This window comes from Amblyomma americanum, chromosome 7, assembly GCF_052857255.1.
Source record: "Amblyomma americanum isolate KBUSLIRL-KWMA chromosome 7, ASM5285725v1, whole genome shotgun sequence".
In the NCBI taxonomy this organism is placed as follows: domain Eukaryota; kingdom Metazoa; phylum Arthropoda; class Arachnida; order Ixodida; family Ixodidae; genus Amblyomma; species Amblyomma americanum.
Genome location: NC_135503.1, coordinates 147866249 through 147881541, shown reverse-complemented (window position 1 = coordinate 147881541; position 15293 = coordinate 147866249).

The following is a 15293-nucleotide window of genomic DNA, read 5'->3' as shown; positions in this document are numbered from 1 at the left end:
CTCTCAAAGTAAAACAGGACGTCAACGTGGTGGTCTTGTACTTTGGAGAGATATCCCATCGCCGATCTAGCACTGCTCTCGAAGTAAAATAGGACGTCAACGTGGCGGTCTTGAACTTTGGAGGAATATCCCATCGACCGATCTAGCACTGCTCTCGAAGTAAAATAGGATGTAAACGTGGCGGTCTCGTGCTATGGACTGATATCCCAACGCTCGATCTCGCACTGCTTTTGAAGTAAAATAGGACATCAACAGGGCGGTGTTGTCCTTTGGAGAAATATCACAGCGCCCGATCTAGCACTGCTCTCAATGTAAAACAGGGCGTCACGTGGTGGCCTTGTACTCTGGAGAGATATCCCATCGCCGATCTAGCACTGCTCTCGAATTAAAGTAGGTCGTCAACGTGGCGGTCTTGCACTTTGGAGGGATATCCCATCGCCCGATCTAGCACTGCTCTCGAAGTAAAATAGGACGTTAACGTGCTGGTCTTGCACTTTGGAGAGATATCCTATCGCCCGATCTAGCACTGCTCTCGAAGTAATATAATACGTCGACGTGGCGGTCTTGCACTTTGGAGGGATATCCCATCGGCCGATCTAGCAATGCTCTCGAAGTAAAATAGGACGTCGACGTTGCGGTCTTGAACTTTGGACGGATATTCCATCGCCTGATCTAGCCTGCTCTCGAAGTAAAATAGGACGTCAACGTGGCGCTCTTGCACTTTGGAGAGATATCCCATTGCCCGATCTAGCACTGCTCTCGAAGTAAACTAGGACGTCAACGTGCTGGTCGTGTATTATGGAGATATCCCATCGCCCGATCTGGCACTGCTCTCGAAGTAAAATAGGACGTCAACGTGCTGGTCTTGTATTTTTGGAGAGATATCCCATCGCCCGATCTAGCACTGCTCTCGAAGTAAAATAGGACGTTAACGTGCTGGTCTTGCACTTTGGAGAGATATCCCATCGCACGATCTGGCACTGCTCTCGAAGTAAAATAGGATGTGAACGTGGTGGTCTTGTACTATGGACTGCTTTTGAAGTAAAATAGGACGTCAACATGGCGGCTTTGTCCTTTGGAGAAATATCACATCGCCCAATCTAGAACTGCTCTCCAAGTAAAATAGGGCGTCAACGTGGCGATCTTGCACTTTGGAGGGATATCCCATCGCCCGATCTAGCACTGCTCTCGAAGTCAAATAGGACGTCAACGTGCTGGTCGTGTATTTTGGAGAGATATTCCATCGCCCGATCCGGCACTGCTCTTGAAGTAAAATAGGACGTCAACGTGCTGGTCTTGCACTTTGCAGATATAACCCATCGCACGATCTAACACTGCTCTCGAAGTAAAATAGGACGTCGACGTGGCGTTTTTGCACTTTGGAGGGAAATTCCATCGCCCGATTTAGCACTGCTCTCGAAGTAAAATAGGACTTCGACGTGGCGGTCTTGCACTTTGGAGGGATATCCCATCGCGCGATCTAGCACTGCTCTCGAAGTAAAATAGGACGTCGACGTGGCCGTATTGCACTTTGGAGGGATATCCCATTGCCCGATCTAGCACTGCTCTCGAAGTAAAATAGGAATTCGACGTGGCCGTCTTGCACTTTGGAGGGATATCCCATCGCGCGATCTAGCAATGCTCTCGAAGCAAAATAGGACGTCAACGTGGATGTCTTGCACTTTGGGGGGATATCCCATCGCCCGATCTAGCACTGCTCTCGAAGTAAAATAACACGTCAACATGCTGGTCTTGCACTTTGGAAAGATATCTCATCGCCCGATCTGGCACTGCTCTCGAAGTAAAATAGGATGTGAACGTGGTGGTCTTGTACTATGGACTGCTTTTGAAGTAAAATAGAACGTCAACATGGCGGCTTTGTCCTTTGGAGAAATATCACATCGCCCAATCTAGAACTGCTCTCCAAGTAAAATAGGGCGTCAACGTGGCGATCTTGCACTTTGGAGGGATATCCCATCGCCCGATCTAGCACTGCTCTCGAAGTCAAATAGGACGTCAACGTGCTGGTCGTGTATTTTGGAGAGATATTCCATCGCCCGATCCGGCACTGCTCTTGAAGTAAAATAGGACGTCAACGTGCTGGTCTTGCACTTTGCAGATATAACCCATCGCACGATCTAACACTGCTCTCGAAGTAAAATAGGACGTCGACGTGGCGTTTTTGCACTTTGGAGGGAAATTCCATCGCCCGATTTAGCACTGCTCTCGAAGTAAAATAGGACTTCGACGTGGCGGTCTTGCACTTTGGAGGGATATCCCATCGCGCGATCTAGCACTGCTCTCGAAGTAAAATAGGACGTCGACGTGGCCGTATTGCACTTTGGAGGGATATCCCATTGCCCGATCTAGCACTGCTCTCGAAGTAAAATAGGAATTCGACGTGGCCGTCTTGCACTTTGGAGGGATATCCCATCGCGCGATCTAGCAATGCTCTCGAAGCAAAATAGGACGTCAACGTGGATGTCTTGCACTTTGGGGGGATATCCCATCGCCCGATCTAGCACTGCTCTCGAAGTAAAATAACACGTCAACATGCTGGTCTTGCACTTTGGAAAGATATCTCATCGCCCGATCTGGCACTGCTCTCGAAGTAAAACATAACGTCAACGTGCTGGTCTTGCACTTTGGAGACATATCTCATCGCCCGATCTAGCATTGCTCTCTAAGTAAAATAGGACGTCAACGTGGCGGTCTTGCACTTTGGAGGGATATTCCATCGCCCGATCTAGCACTGCCCTCGAAGTAAAATAGGATGTAAACGTGGCGGTCTTGTACTATGGACTGATATCCCAACGCTCGATCTCGCACTGCTTTTGAAGGAAAATAGGACGTCAACATGGCGGTCTTGTCTTCTGGAGAAATATCACATCGCCCGATCTAGCACTGCTCTCGAAGTAAAATAGGACGTCATCGTGGCGGTCTTGAACTTTGGAGGAATATCCCATCGCCCGATCTAGCACTGCTCTCGAAGTCAAATAGGACGTCAACGTGCTGGTCGTGTATTTTGGAGAGATATCCCATCGCCCGATCCGGCACTGCTTTTGAAGTAAAATAGGACGTCAACGTGCTGGTCTTGCACTTTGCAGATATAACCCATCGCACGATCTAACACTGCTCTCGAAGTAAAATAGGACGTCGACGTGGCGTTTTTGCACTTTGGAGGGAAATTCCATCGCCCGATTTAGCACTGCTCTCGAAGTAAAATAGGACTTCGACGTGGCGGTCTTGCACTTTGGAGGGATATCCCATCGCGCGATCTAGCACTGCTCTCGAAGTAAAATAGGACGTCGACGTGGCCGTATTGCACTTTGGAGGGATATCCCATTGCCCGATCTAGCACTGCTCTCGAAGTAAAATAGGAATTCGACGTGGCCGTCTTGCAATTTGGAGGGATATCCCATCGCGCGATCTAGCAATGCTCTCGAAGCAAAATAGGACGTCAACGTGGATGTCTTGCACTTTGGGGGATATCCCATCGCCCGATCTAGCACTGCTCTCGAAGTAAAATAGCACGTCAACATGCTGGTCTTGCACTTTGGAAAGATATCTCATCGCCCGATCTGGCACTGCTCTCGAAGTAAAACATGACGTCAACGTGCTGGTCTTGCACTTTGGAGACATATCTCATCGCCCGATCTAGCATTGCTCTCTAAGTAAAATAGGACGTCAACGTGGCGGTCTTGCACTTTGGAGGGATATCCCATCGCCCGAACTAGCACTGCCCTCGAAGTAAAATAGGATGTAAACGTGGCGGTCTTGTACTATGGACTGATATCCCAACGCTCGATCTCGCACTGCTTTTGAAGGAAAATAGGACGTCAACATGGCGGTCTTGTCCTCTGGAGAAATATCACATCGCCCGATCTAGCACTGCTCTCGAAGTAAAATAGGACGTCATCGTGGCGGTCTTGAACTTTGGAGGAATATCCCATCGCCCGATCTAGCACTGCTCTCGAAGTAAAATAGGATGTAAACGTGGCGGTCTTGTACTACGGACTGATATCCCAACGCTCGATCTCGCACTGCTTTTGAAGTCAAATAGGACATCAACAGGGCGGTGTTGTCCTTTGGAGAGATATCACATCGCCCGATCTAGCACTGCTCTCCAAGTAAAACAGGACGTCAACGTGGTGATCTTGCACTATAGAGGTATATCCCATCGCCAGATCTAGCACTGCACTCGAAGGAAAACAGGACGTGAACGTGGCGGCCTTGTACTTTGGAGGGATATTTCGTCGCCCGATGTAGCACTGCTTTCAAAGTAAAACAGGGCGTCACGGGGTGTCTTGTACTTTGGAGAGATATCCCATCGCCCGATCTAGCACTGCTCTCAAAGTAAAATAGGACGTCAACGTGGCGGTCTTGCACTTTGGAGAGATATCCCATTGCCCGATCTAGCACTGCTCTCGAAGGTAAATAGGACGTCAACGTGCTGGTCGTGTATTTTGGAGATATCCCATCGCCCGATCTGGCACTGCTCTCGAAGTAAAATAGGACGTCAACGTGCTGGTCTTGTATTTTGGAGAGATATCACATCGCCCGACCTAGCACTGCTCTCAAAGTAAAATAGGACGTCAACGTGGCGGTCTTGCACATTGGAGGGATATCCCATATCGCGATCTATCACTGCTTTCGAATTAAAATAGGACGTCAACGTGCTGGTCTTGTATTTTGGAGAGATATCCCATCGCCCGATCTAGCATTGCTCTCGAAGTAATATAGTACGTCAACGTGGCAGTCTTGCGCTTTGTAGGGATATCCCATCGCCTGATCTAGCACTGCTCTCGAAGTCAAATAGGACGTCAACGTGCTGGTCGTGTATTTTCGAGATATATACCATCGCCCTATCTGGCACTGCTTTCGAAGTAAAATAGGACGTCAACATGCTGGTATTGTATTTTGGAGAGATATCACATCGCCGGATTAGCACTGCTCTTAAAGTAAAATAGGACGTCAACGTGGCGGTCTTGCACTTTGGAGAGATATTACAATGCCCGATCTAGCACTGTTCTCGAAGTAAAATAGGACGTCAACGTGCTGGTCTTGTATTTTGGAGAGATATCCCATCGCCCGATCTAGCACTGCTCTCGAAGTAATATAGGACGCGACGTGGCGGTCATGCACTTTGGAGGGATATCCCAACGCTCGATCTCGCACTGCTTTTGAAGTAAAATAGGACATCAACAGGGCGGTGTTGTTCTTTGTAGAAGTATCACATCGCCCCATCTAGCACTGCTCTTCAAGTAAAACAGGACGTCAACGTGGCGATTTTGCACTATGGAGGGATATTTCGTCGCCCGATCTAGCACTGCTCTCAAAGTTAAACAGGACGTCAACGTGGTGGTCTTGTACTTTGGAGAGATATCCCATCGCCGATCTAGCACTGCTCCTGAAGTCAAATAGGACGTCAACGTGCTGGTCGTGTATTTTGGAGAGATATCCCATGGCCCGATCCGGCACTGCTCTTGAAGTAAAATAGGACGTCAACGTGCTGGTCTTGCACTTTGCAGATATAACCCATCGCACGATCTAACACTGCTCTCGAAGTAAAATAGGACGTCGACGTGGCGTTTTTGCACTTTGGAGTTAAATTCCATCGCCCGATTTAGCACTGCTCTCGAAGTAAAATAGGACTTCGACGTGGCGGTCTTGCACTTTGGAGGGATATCCCATCGCGCGACCTAGCACTGCTCTCGAAGTAAAATAGGACGTCGACGTGGCCGTATTGCACTTTGGAGGGATATCCCATTGCCCGATCTAGCACTGCTCTCGAAGTAAAATAGGAATTCGACGTGGCCGTCTTGCACTTTGGAGGGATATACCATCGCGCGATCTAGCAATGCTCTCGAAGCAAAATAGGACGTCAACGTGGATGTCTTGCACTTTGGGGGGATATCCCATCGCCCGATCTAGCACTGCTCTCGAAGTAAAATAACACGTCAACATGCTGGTCTTGCGCTTTGGAAAGATATCTCATCGCCCGATCTGGCACTGCTCTCGAAGTAAAACATAACGTCAACATGGCGGTCTTGTCCTCTGGAGAAATATCACATCGCCCGATCTAGCACTGCTCTCGAAGTAAAATAGGACGTCATCGTGGCGGTCTTGAACTTTGGAGGAATATCCCATCGCCCGATCTAGCACTGCTCTCGAAGTAAAATAGGATGTAAACGTGGCGGTCTTGTACTACGGACTGATATCCCAACGCTCGATCTCCCACTGCTTTTGAAGTCAAATAGGACATCAACAGGGCGGTGTTGTCCTTTGGAGAGATATCACATCGCCCGATCTAGCACTGCTCTCCAAGTAAAACAGGACGTCAACGTGGTGATCTTGCACTTTGGCGGGATATCCCATCGCCAGATCTAGCACTGCACTCGAAGGAAAACAGGACGTGAACGTGGCGGTCTTGTACTTTGGAGGGATATTTCGTCGCCCGATCTAGCACTGCTTTCAAAGTAAAACAGGGCGTCACGTGGTGGTCTTGTACTTTGGAGAGATATCACATCGCCCGATCTAGCACTGCTCTCAAAGTAAAATAGGACGTCAACGTGGCGGTCTTGCACTTTGGAGAGATATCCCATTGCCCGATCTAGCACTGCTTTCGAAGTAAAATAGGACGTCAAAGTGCTGGTCGTGTATTTTGGAGATATCCCATCGCCCGATCTGGCACTGCTCTCGAAGTAAAATAGGATGTCAACGTGCTGGTCTTGTATTTTGGAGAGATATCCCATCGCCCGATCTAGCACTGCTCTCAAAGTAAAATAGGACGTCAACGTGGCGGTCTTGCACATTGGAGGGATATCCCATATCCCGATCTATCACTGCTTTCGAATTAAAATAGGACGTCAACGTGCTGGTCTTGTATTTTGGAGAGATTACCCACCGCCCGATCTAGCACTGCTCTCGAAGTACAATAGGACGTCAACGTGGCGGTCTTGCACTTTGGAGGGATATCCCATCGCCAGGTCTAGCACTGCACTCGAAGGAAAACAGGACGTGAACGTGGCGGCCTTGTACTTTGGAGGGATATTTCGTCGCCCGATGTAGCACTGCTTTCAAAGTAAAACAGGGCGTCACGGGGTGTCTTGTACTTTGGAGAGATATCCCATCGCCCGATCTAGCACTGCTCTCAAAGTAAAATAGGACGTCAACGTGGCGGTCTTGCACTTTGGAGAGATAATCCCTTTGCCCGATCTAGCACTGCTCTCGAAGTAAAATAGGACGTCAACGTGCTGGTCGTGTATTTTGGAGATATCCCATCGCCCGATCTAGCACTGCTCTCGAAGTAAAATAGGACATCAATGTTCTGGTCTTCTATTTTGGAGAGATATCCCATCGCCCGATCTGGCACTGCTCTCGACGTAAAATAGGACGTCAACGTGGCAGTCTTGCACTTCGGAGGGACATCCCATTGCCCGATCTCGCACTGCTCTTGAAGTAAAATTGGACGTCAACGTGGCGGTCTTGCACATTGGAGGGATATCCCATCGCCCGATCTAGCACTGCTCTTGAAGTAAAATAGGACGTCAACGTGCTTGCTCTTGCACTTTGGAAAGATGTCCCATCGCCCGATCTGGCACTGCACTCGAAGTAAAACAGGACATCAACGTGCTGGTCTTAAACTTTGGAGAGATAACCCATCGCACGATCTAGCACTGCTCTCGAAGTAAAATAGGACGTCGACGTGGCCGTATTGTACTTTGGAGGGATATCCCATCGCCCGATCTAGCACAGCTCTCGAAGTAAAATAGGAATTCGACGTGGCGGTCTTGCACTTTAAAGGGATATCCCACCGCGCGATCTAGCAATGCTCTCGAAGCAAAATAGGACGTCAACGTGGCTGTCATGCACTTTGGGGGGATATCCCATCGCCCGATCTAGCACTGCTCTCGAAGTAAAATAGCACGTCAACGTGCTGGTCTTGCACTTTGGAGAGATTTCCCATCGCCCGATCTGGCGCTGCTCTCGAAGTAAAACAGGACGTCAACGTGCCGGTCTGGTACTTTAGAGACATATCTCATCGCCCGATCTAGCACTGCTCTCGAAGTAAAATAGGACGTCAACGTGGCGGTCTTGCACTTTGGAGGGATATCCCATCGCCCGATCTAGCACTGCTCTCGAAGTAAAATAGGATGTAAACGTGGCGGTCTTGTACTATGGACTGATATCCCACGCTCGATCTCGCACTGCTTTTGAAGTAAAATAGGACATCAACAGGGCGGTGTTGTCCTTTGGAGAAATATCACATCGCCCGATCTAGCACTGCACTCGAAGGAATACAGGACGTGAACGTGGCGGTCTTTTACTTTGCAGGGATATTTCGTCGCCTGATCTAGCACTGCTTTCAAAGTAAAACAGGGTGTCACGTGGTGGTCTTGTACTTTGGAGAGATATCCCATCGCCCGATCTAGCACTGCTTTCAATGTAAAATAGGACGTCAACGTGGCGGTCTTGCACTTTGGAGAGATATCCCATTGCCCGATCTAGCACTGCTTTCGAAGTAAAATAGGACGTCAAAGTGCTGGTCGTGTATTTTGGAGATATCCCATCGCCCGATCTGGCACTGCTCTCGAAGTAAAATAGGAAGTCAACGTGCTGGTCTTGTATTTTGGAGAGATATCCCATCGCCCGATCTAGCACTGCTCTCAAAGTAAAATAGGACGTCAACGTGGCGGTCTTGCACATTGGAGGGATATCCCATATCCCGATCTATCACTGCTTTCGAATTAAAATAGGACGTCAACGTGCTGGTCTTGTATTTTGGAGAGATTACCCACCGCCCGATCTAGCACTGCTCTCGAAGTACAATAGGACGTCAACGTGGCGGTCTTGCACTTCGGAGGGATATTTCGTCGCCCGATCTAGCACTGCTCTCGAAGTAAAATAGGAAGTTAACGTGCTGGTCTTGCACTTTGGAGAGATATCCCATCGCGCGATCTAGCACTGCTCTCAAAGTTAAACAGGACGTCAACGTGGCGGTCTTGTCCTCTGGAGAAATATCGCATCGCCTGATCTAGCACTGCTCTCGAAGTAAAATAGGACGTCAACGTGGCGGTCTTGAACTTTGGAGGGATATCCCATCGCCAGATCTAGCACTGCACTCGAAGGAAAACAGGACGTGAACGTGGCGGTCTTGTACTTTGGAGGGATATTTCGTCGCCCGATCTAGCACTGCTCTCGAAGGTAAATAGGACGTCAACGTGCTGGTCGTGTATTTTGGAGATATCCCATCGCCCGATCTGGCACTGCTCTCGAAGTAAAATAGGACGTCAACGTGCTGGTCTTGTATTTTGGAGAGATATCACATCGCCCGACCTAGCACTGCTCTCAAAGTAAAATAGGACGTCAACGTGGCGGTTTTGCACATTGGAGGGATATCCCATATCCCGATCTATCACTGCTTTCGAATTAAAATAGGACATCAACGTGCTGGTGTTGTATTTTGGAGAGATATCCCATCGCCCGATCGAGCATTGCTCTCGAAGTAATATAGTACGTCAACGTGGCTGTCTTGCGCTTTGTAGGGATATCCCATCGCCTGATCTAGCACTACTCTCGAAGTCAAATAGGACGTCAACGTGCTGGTCGTGTATTTTCGAGATATATACCATCGCCCTATCTGGCTCTGCTTTCGAAGTAAAATAGGACGTCAACATGCTGGTATTGTATTTTGGAGAGATATCACATCGCCGGATTAGCACTGCTCTTAAGTAAAATAGGACGTCAACGTGGCGGTCTTGCACTTTGGAGAGATATTCCAATGCCCGATCTAGCACTGTTCTCGAAGTAAAATAGGACGTCAACGTGCTGGTCTTGTATTTTGAAGAGATATCCCATCGCCCGATCTAGCACTGCTCTCGAAGTAATATAGGACGCGACGTGGCGGTCATGCACTTTGGAGGGATATCCCAACGCTCGATCTCGCACTGCTTTTGAAGTAAAATAGGACATCAACAGGGCGGTGTTGTTCTTTGTAGAAGTATCACATCGCCCCATCTAGCACTGCTCTTCAAGTAAAACAGGACGTCAACGTGGCGGTTTTGCACTTTGGAGGGATATTTCGTCGCCCGATCTAGCACTGCTCTCAAAGTTAAACCGGACGTCAACGTGGTGGTCTTGTACTTTGGAGAGATATCCCATCGCCGATCTAGCACTGCTCCTGAAGTGAAATAGGAGGTCAACGTGCTGGTCGTGTATTTTGGAGAGATATCCCATCGCCCTATCTGGCACTGCTTTCGAAGTAAAATAGGACGTCAACGTGGCAGTCTTGCACTTTGTAGGGATATTCCATCGGTCCGATCTCGCACTGCTTTTGAAGGAAAATAGGACGTCAACATGGCGGTCTTGTCCTTTGGAGTAGTATCACATCGCCCGATCTAGCACTGCTCTCCAAGTAAAATAGGGCGTCAACGTGGCGATCTTGCACTTTGGAGGGATATCCCATCGCCCGATCTAGCACAGCTCTCGAAATAAAAGAGGACGTGAACGTGGCGGCCTTGTACTTTGGAGGGATATTTCGTCGCCCGATATAGCACTGCTCTCAAAGTAAAACAGGACGTCAACGTGGTGGTCTTGTACTTTGGAGAGATATCCCATCGCCGATCTAGCACTGCTCTCGAAGTAAAATAGGACGTCAACGTGGCGGTCTTGAACTTTGGAGGAATATCCCATCGACCGATCTAGCACTGCTCTCGAAGTAAAATAGGATGTAAACGTGGCGGTCTCGTGCTATGGACTGATATCCCAACGCTCGATCTCGCACTGCTTTTGAAGTAAAATAGGACATCAACAGGGCGGTGTTGTCCTTTGGAGAAATATCACAGCGCCCGATCTAGCACTGCTTTCAAAGTAAAACAGGGCGTCACGTGGTGGTCTTGTACTCTGGAGAGATATCCCATCGCCGATCTAGCACTGCTCTCGAATTAAAGTAGGTCGTCAACGTGGCGGTCTTGCACTTTGGAGGGATATCCCATCGCCCGATCTAGCACTGCTCTCGAAGTCAAATAGGACGTCAACGTGCTGGTCGTGTATTTTGGAGAGATATCCCATCGCCCTATCTGGCACTGCTTTCGAAGTAAAATAGGACGTCAACGTGGCAGTCTTGCACTTTGTAGGGATATTCCATCGGTCCGATCTCGCACTGCTTTTGAAGGAAAATAGGACGTCAACATGGCGGTCTTGTCCTTTGGAGAAGTATCACATCGCCCGATCTAGCACTGCTCTCCAAGTAAAATAGGGCGTCAACGTGGCGATCTTGCACTTTGGAGGGATATCCCATCGCCCGATCTAGCACAGCTCTCGAAATAAAAGAGGACGTGAACGTGGCGGCCTTGTACTTTGGAGGGATATTTCGTCGCCCGATATAGCACTGCTCTCAAAGTAAAACAGGACGTCAACGTGGTGGTCTTGTACTTTGGAGAGATATCCCATCGCCGATCTAGCACTGCTCTCGAAGTAAAATAGGACGTTAACGTGGCGGTCTTGAACTTTGGAGGAATATCCCATCGACCAATCTAGCACTGCTCTCGAAGTAAAATAGGATGTAAACGTGGCGGTCTCGTGTTATGGACTGATATCCCAACGCTCGATCTCGCACTGCTTTTGAAGTAAAATAGGACATCAACAGGGCGGTGTTGTCCTTTGGAGAAATATCACAGCGCCCGATCTAGCACTGCTTTCAAAGTAAAACAGGGCGTCACGTGGTGGTCTTGTACTCTGGAGAGATATCCCATCGCCCGATCTAGCACTGCTCTCCAAGTAAAATAGGGCGTCAACGTGGCGATCTTGCACTTTGGAGGGATATCCCATCGCCCGATCTAGCACAGCTCTCGAAATAAAAGAGGACGTGAACGTGGCGGCCTTGTACTTTGGAGGGATATTTCGTCGCCCGATATAGCACTGCTCTCAAAGTAAAACAGGATGTCAACGTGGTGGTCTTGTACTTTGGAGAGATATCCCATCGCCGATCTAGCACTGCTCTCGAAGTAAAATAACACGTCAACATGCTGGTCTTGCACTTTGGAAAGATATCTCATCGCCCGATCTGGCACTGCTCTCGAAGTAAAACATAACGTCAACGTGCTGGTCTTGCACTTTGGAGACATATCTCATCGCCCGATCTAGCATTGCTCTCTAAGTAAAATAGGACGTCAACGTGGCGGTCTTGCACTTTGGAGGGATATCCCATCGCCCGATCTAGCACTGCCCTCGAAGTAAAATAGGATGTAAACGTGGCGGTCTTGTACTATGGACTGATATCCCATCGCCCGATCTAGCACTGCTCTCGAAGTCAAATAGGACGTCAACGTGCTGGTCGTGTATTTTGGAGAGATATCCCATCGCCCGATCCGGCACTGCTTTTGAAGTAAAATAGGACGTCAACGTGCTGGTCTTGCACTTTGCAGATATAACCCATCGCACGATCTAACACTGCTCTCGAAGTAAAATAGGACGTCGACGTGGCGTTTTTGCACTTTGGAGGGAAATTCTATCGCCCGATTTAGCACTGCTCTCGAAGTAAAATAGCACTTCGACGTGGCGGTCTTGCACTTTGGAGGGATATCCCATCGCGCGATCTAGCACTGCTCTCGAAGTAAAATAGGACGTCGACGTGGCCGTATTGCACTTTGGAGGGATATCCCATTGCCCGATCTAGCACTGCTCTCGAAGTAAAATAGGAATTCGACGTGGCCGTCTTGCAATTTGGAGGGATATCCCATCGCGCGATCTAGCAATGCTCTCGAAGCAAAATAGGACGTCAACGTGGATGTCTTGCACTTTGGGGGATATCCCATCGCCCGATCTAGCACTGCTCTCGAAGTAAAATAGCACGTCAACATGCTGGTCTTGCACTTTGGAAAGATATCTCATCGCCCGATCTGGCACTGCTCTCGAAGTAAAACATGACGTCAACGTGCTGGTCTTGCACTTTGGAGACATATCTCATCGCCCAATCTAGCATTGCTCTCTAAGTAAAATAGGACGTCAACGTGGCGGTCTTGCACTTTGGAGGGATATCCCATCGCCCGAACTAGCACTGCCCTCGAAGTAAAATAGGATGTAAACGTGGCGGTCTTGTACTATGGACTGATATCCCAACGCTCGATCTCGCACTGCTTTTGAAGGAAAATAGGACGTCAACATGGCGGTCTTGTCCTCTGGAGAAATATCACATCGCCCGATCTAGCACTGCTCTCGAAGTAAAATAGGACGTCATCGTGGCGGTCTTGAACTTTGGAGGAATATCCCATCGCCCGATCTAGCACTGCTCTCGAAGTAAAATAGGATGTAAACGTGGCGGTCTTGTACTACGGACTGATATCCCAACGCTCGATCTCGCACTGCTTTTGAAGTCAAATAGGACATCAACAGGGCGGTGTTGTCCTTTGGAGAGATATCACATCGCCCGATCTAGCACTGCTCTCCAAGTAAAACAGGACGTCAACGTGGTGATCTTGCACTATAGAGGGATATCCCATCGCCAGATCTAGCACTGCACTCGAAGGAAAACAGGACGTGAACGTGGCGGTCTTGTACTTTGGAGGGATATTTCGTCGCCCGATCTAGCACTGCTTTCAAAGTAAAACAGGGCGTCACGTGGTGGTCTTGTACTTTGGAGAGATATCCCATTGCCCGATCTAGCACTGCTTTCGGAGTAAAATAGGACGTCAAAGTGCTGGTCGTGTATTTTGGAGATATCCCATCGCCCGATCTGGCACTGCTCTCGAAGTAAAATAGGACGTCAACGTGCTGGTCTTGTATTTTGGAGAGATATCCCATCGCCCGATCTAGCACTGCTCTCAAAGTAAAATAGGACATCAACGTGGCGGTCATGCACATTGGAGGGATATCCCATATCCCGATCTATCACTGCTTTCGAATTAAAATAGGACGTCAACGTGCTGGTCTTGTATTTTGGAGAGATTACCCACCGCCCGATCTAGCACTGCTCTCGAAGTACAATAGGACGTCAACGTGGCGGTCTTGCACTTTGGAGGGATATCCCATCGCCAGGTCTAGCACTGCACTCGAAGGAAAACAGGACGTGAACGTGGCGGCCTTGTACTTTGGAGGGATATTTCGTCGCCCGATCTAGCACTGCTTTCAAAGTAAAACAGGGCGTCACGGGGTGTCTTGTACTTTGGAGAGATATCCCATCGCCCGATCTAGCACTGCTCTCAAAGTAAAATAGGACGTCAACGTGGCGGTCTTGCACTTTGGAGAGATAATCCCTTTGCCCGATCTAGCACTGCTCTCGAAGTAAAATAGGACGTCAACGTGTTGGTCGTGTATTTTGGAGATATCCCATCGCCCGATCTAGCACTGCTCTCGAAGTAAAATAGGACATCAATGTTCTGGTCTTCTTTTTTGGAGAGATATCCCATCGCCCGATCTGGCACTGCTCTCGACGTAAAATAGGACGTCAACGTGGCGGTCTTGCACTTCGGAGGGACATCCCTTTGCCCGATCTCGCACTGCTCTTGAAGTAAAATAGGACGTCAACGTGGCGGTCTTGCACTTTGGAGGGATATCCCATCGCCCGATCTAGCACTGCTCTCGAAGTAAAATACGACGTCAACGTGCTTGCTCTTGCACTTTGGAAAGATGTCCCATCGCCCGATCTGTCACTGCACTCGAAGTTAAACAGGACATCAACGTGCTGGTCTTAAACATTGGAGAGATAACCCATCGCACGATCTAGCACTGCACTCGAAGTAGAATAGGACGTCGACGTGGCGCTCTTGCGCTTTGGAGGGATATTCCATCGCCCGATTTAGCACTGCTCTCGAAGTAAAATAGGACGTCGACGTGGCCGTATTGTACTTTGGAGGGATATCCCATCGCCCGATTTAGCACAGCTCTCGAAGTAAAATAGGAATTCGACGTGGCGGTCTTGCACTTTGAAGGGATATCCCACCGCGCGATCTAGCAATGCTCTCGAAGCAAAATAGGACGTCAACGTGGCTGTCATGCACTTTGGGGGGATATCCCATCGCCCGATCTAGCACTGCTCTCGAAGTAAAATAGCACGTCAACGTGCTGGTCTTGTACTTTGGAGACATATCTCATCGCCCGATCTAGCACTGCTCTCGAAGTAAAATAGGACGTCAACGTGGCGGTCTTGTATTATGGACTGATATCCCAACGCTCGATCTCGCACTGCTTTTAAAGTAAAATAGGACATCAACAGGGCGGTGTTGTCCTTTGGAGAAATATCACATCGCCCGATCTAGCACTGCACTCGAAGGAATACAGGACGTGAACGTGGC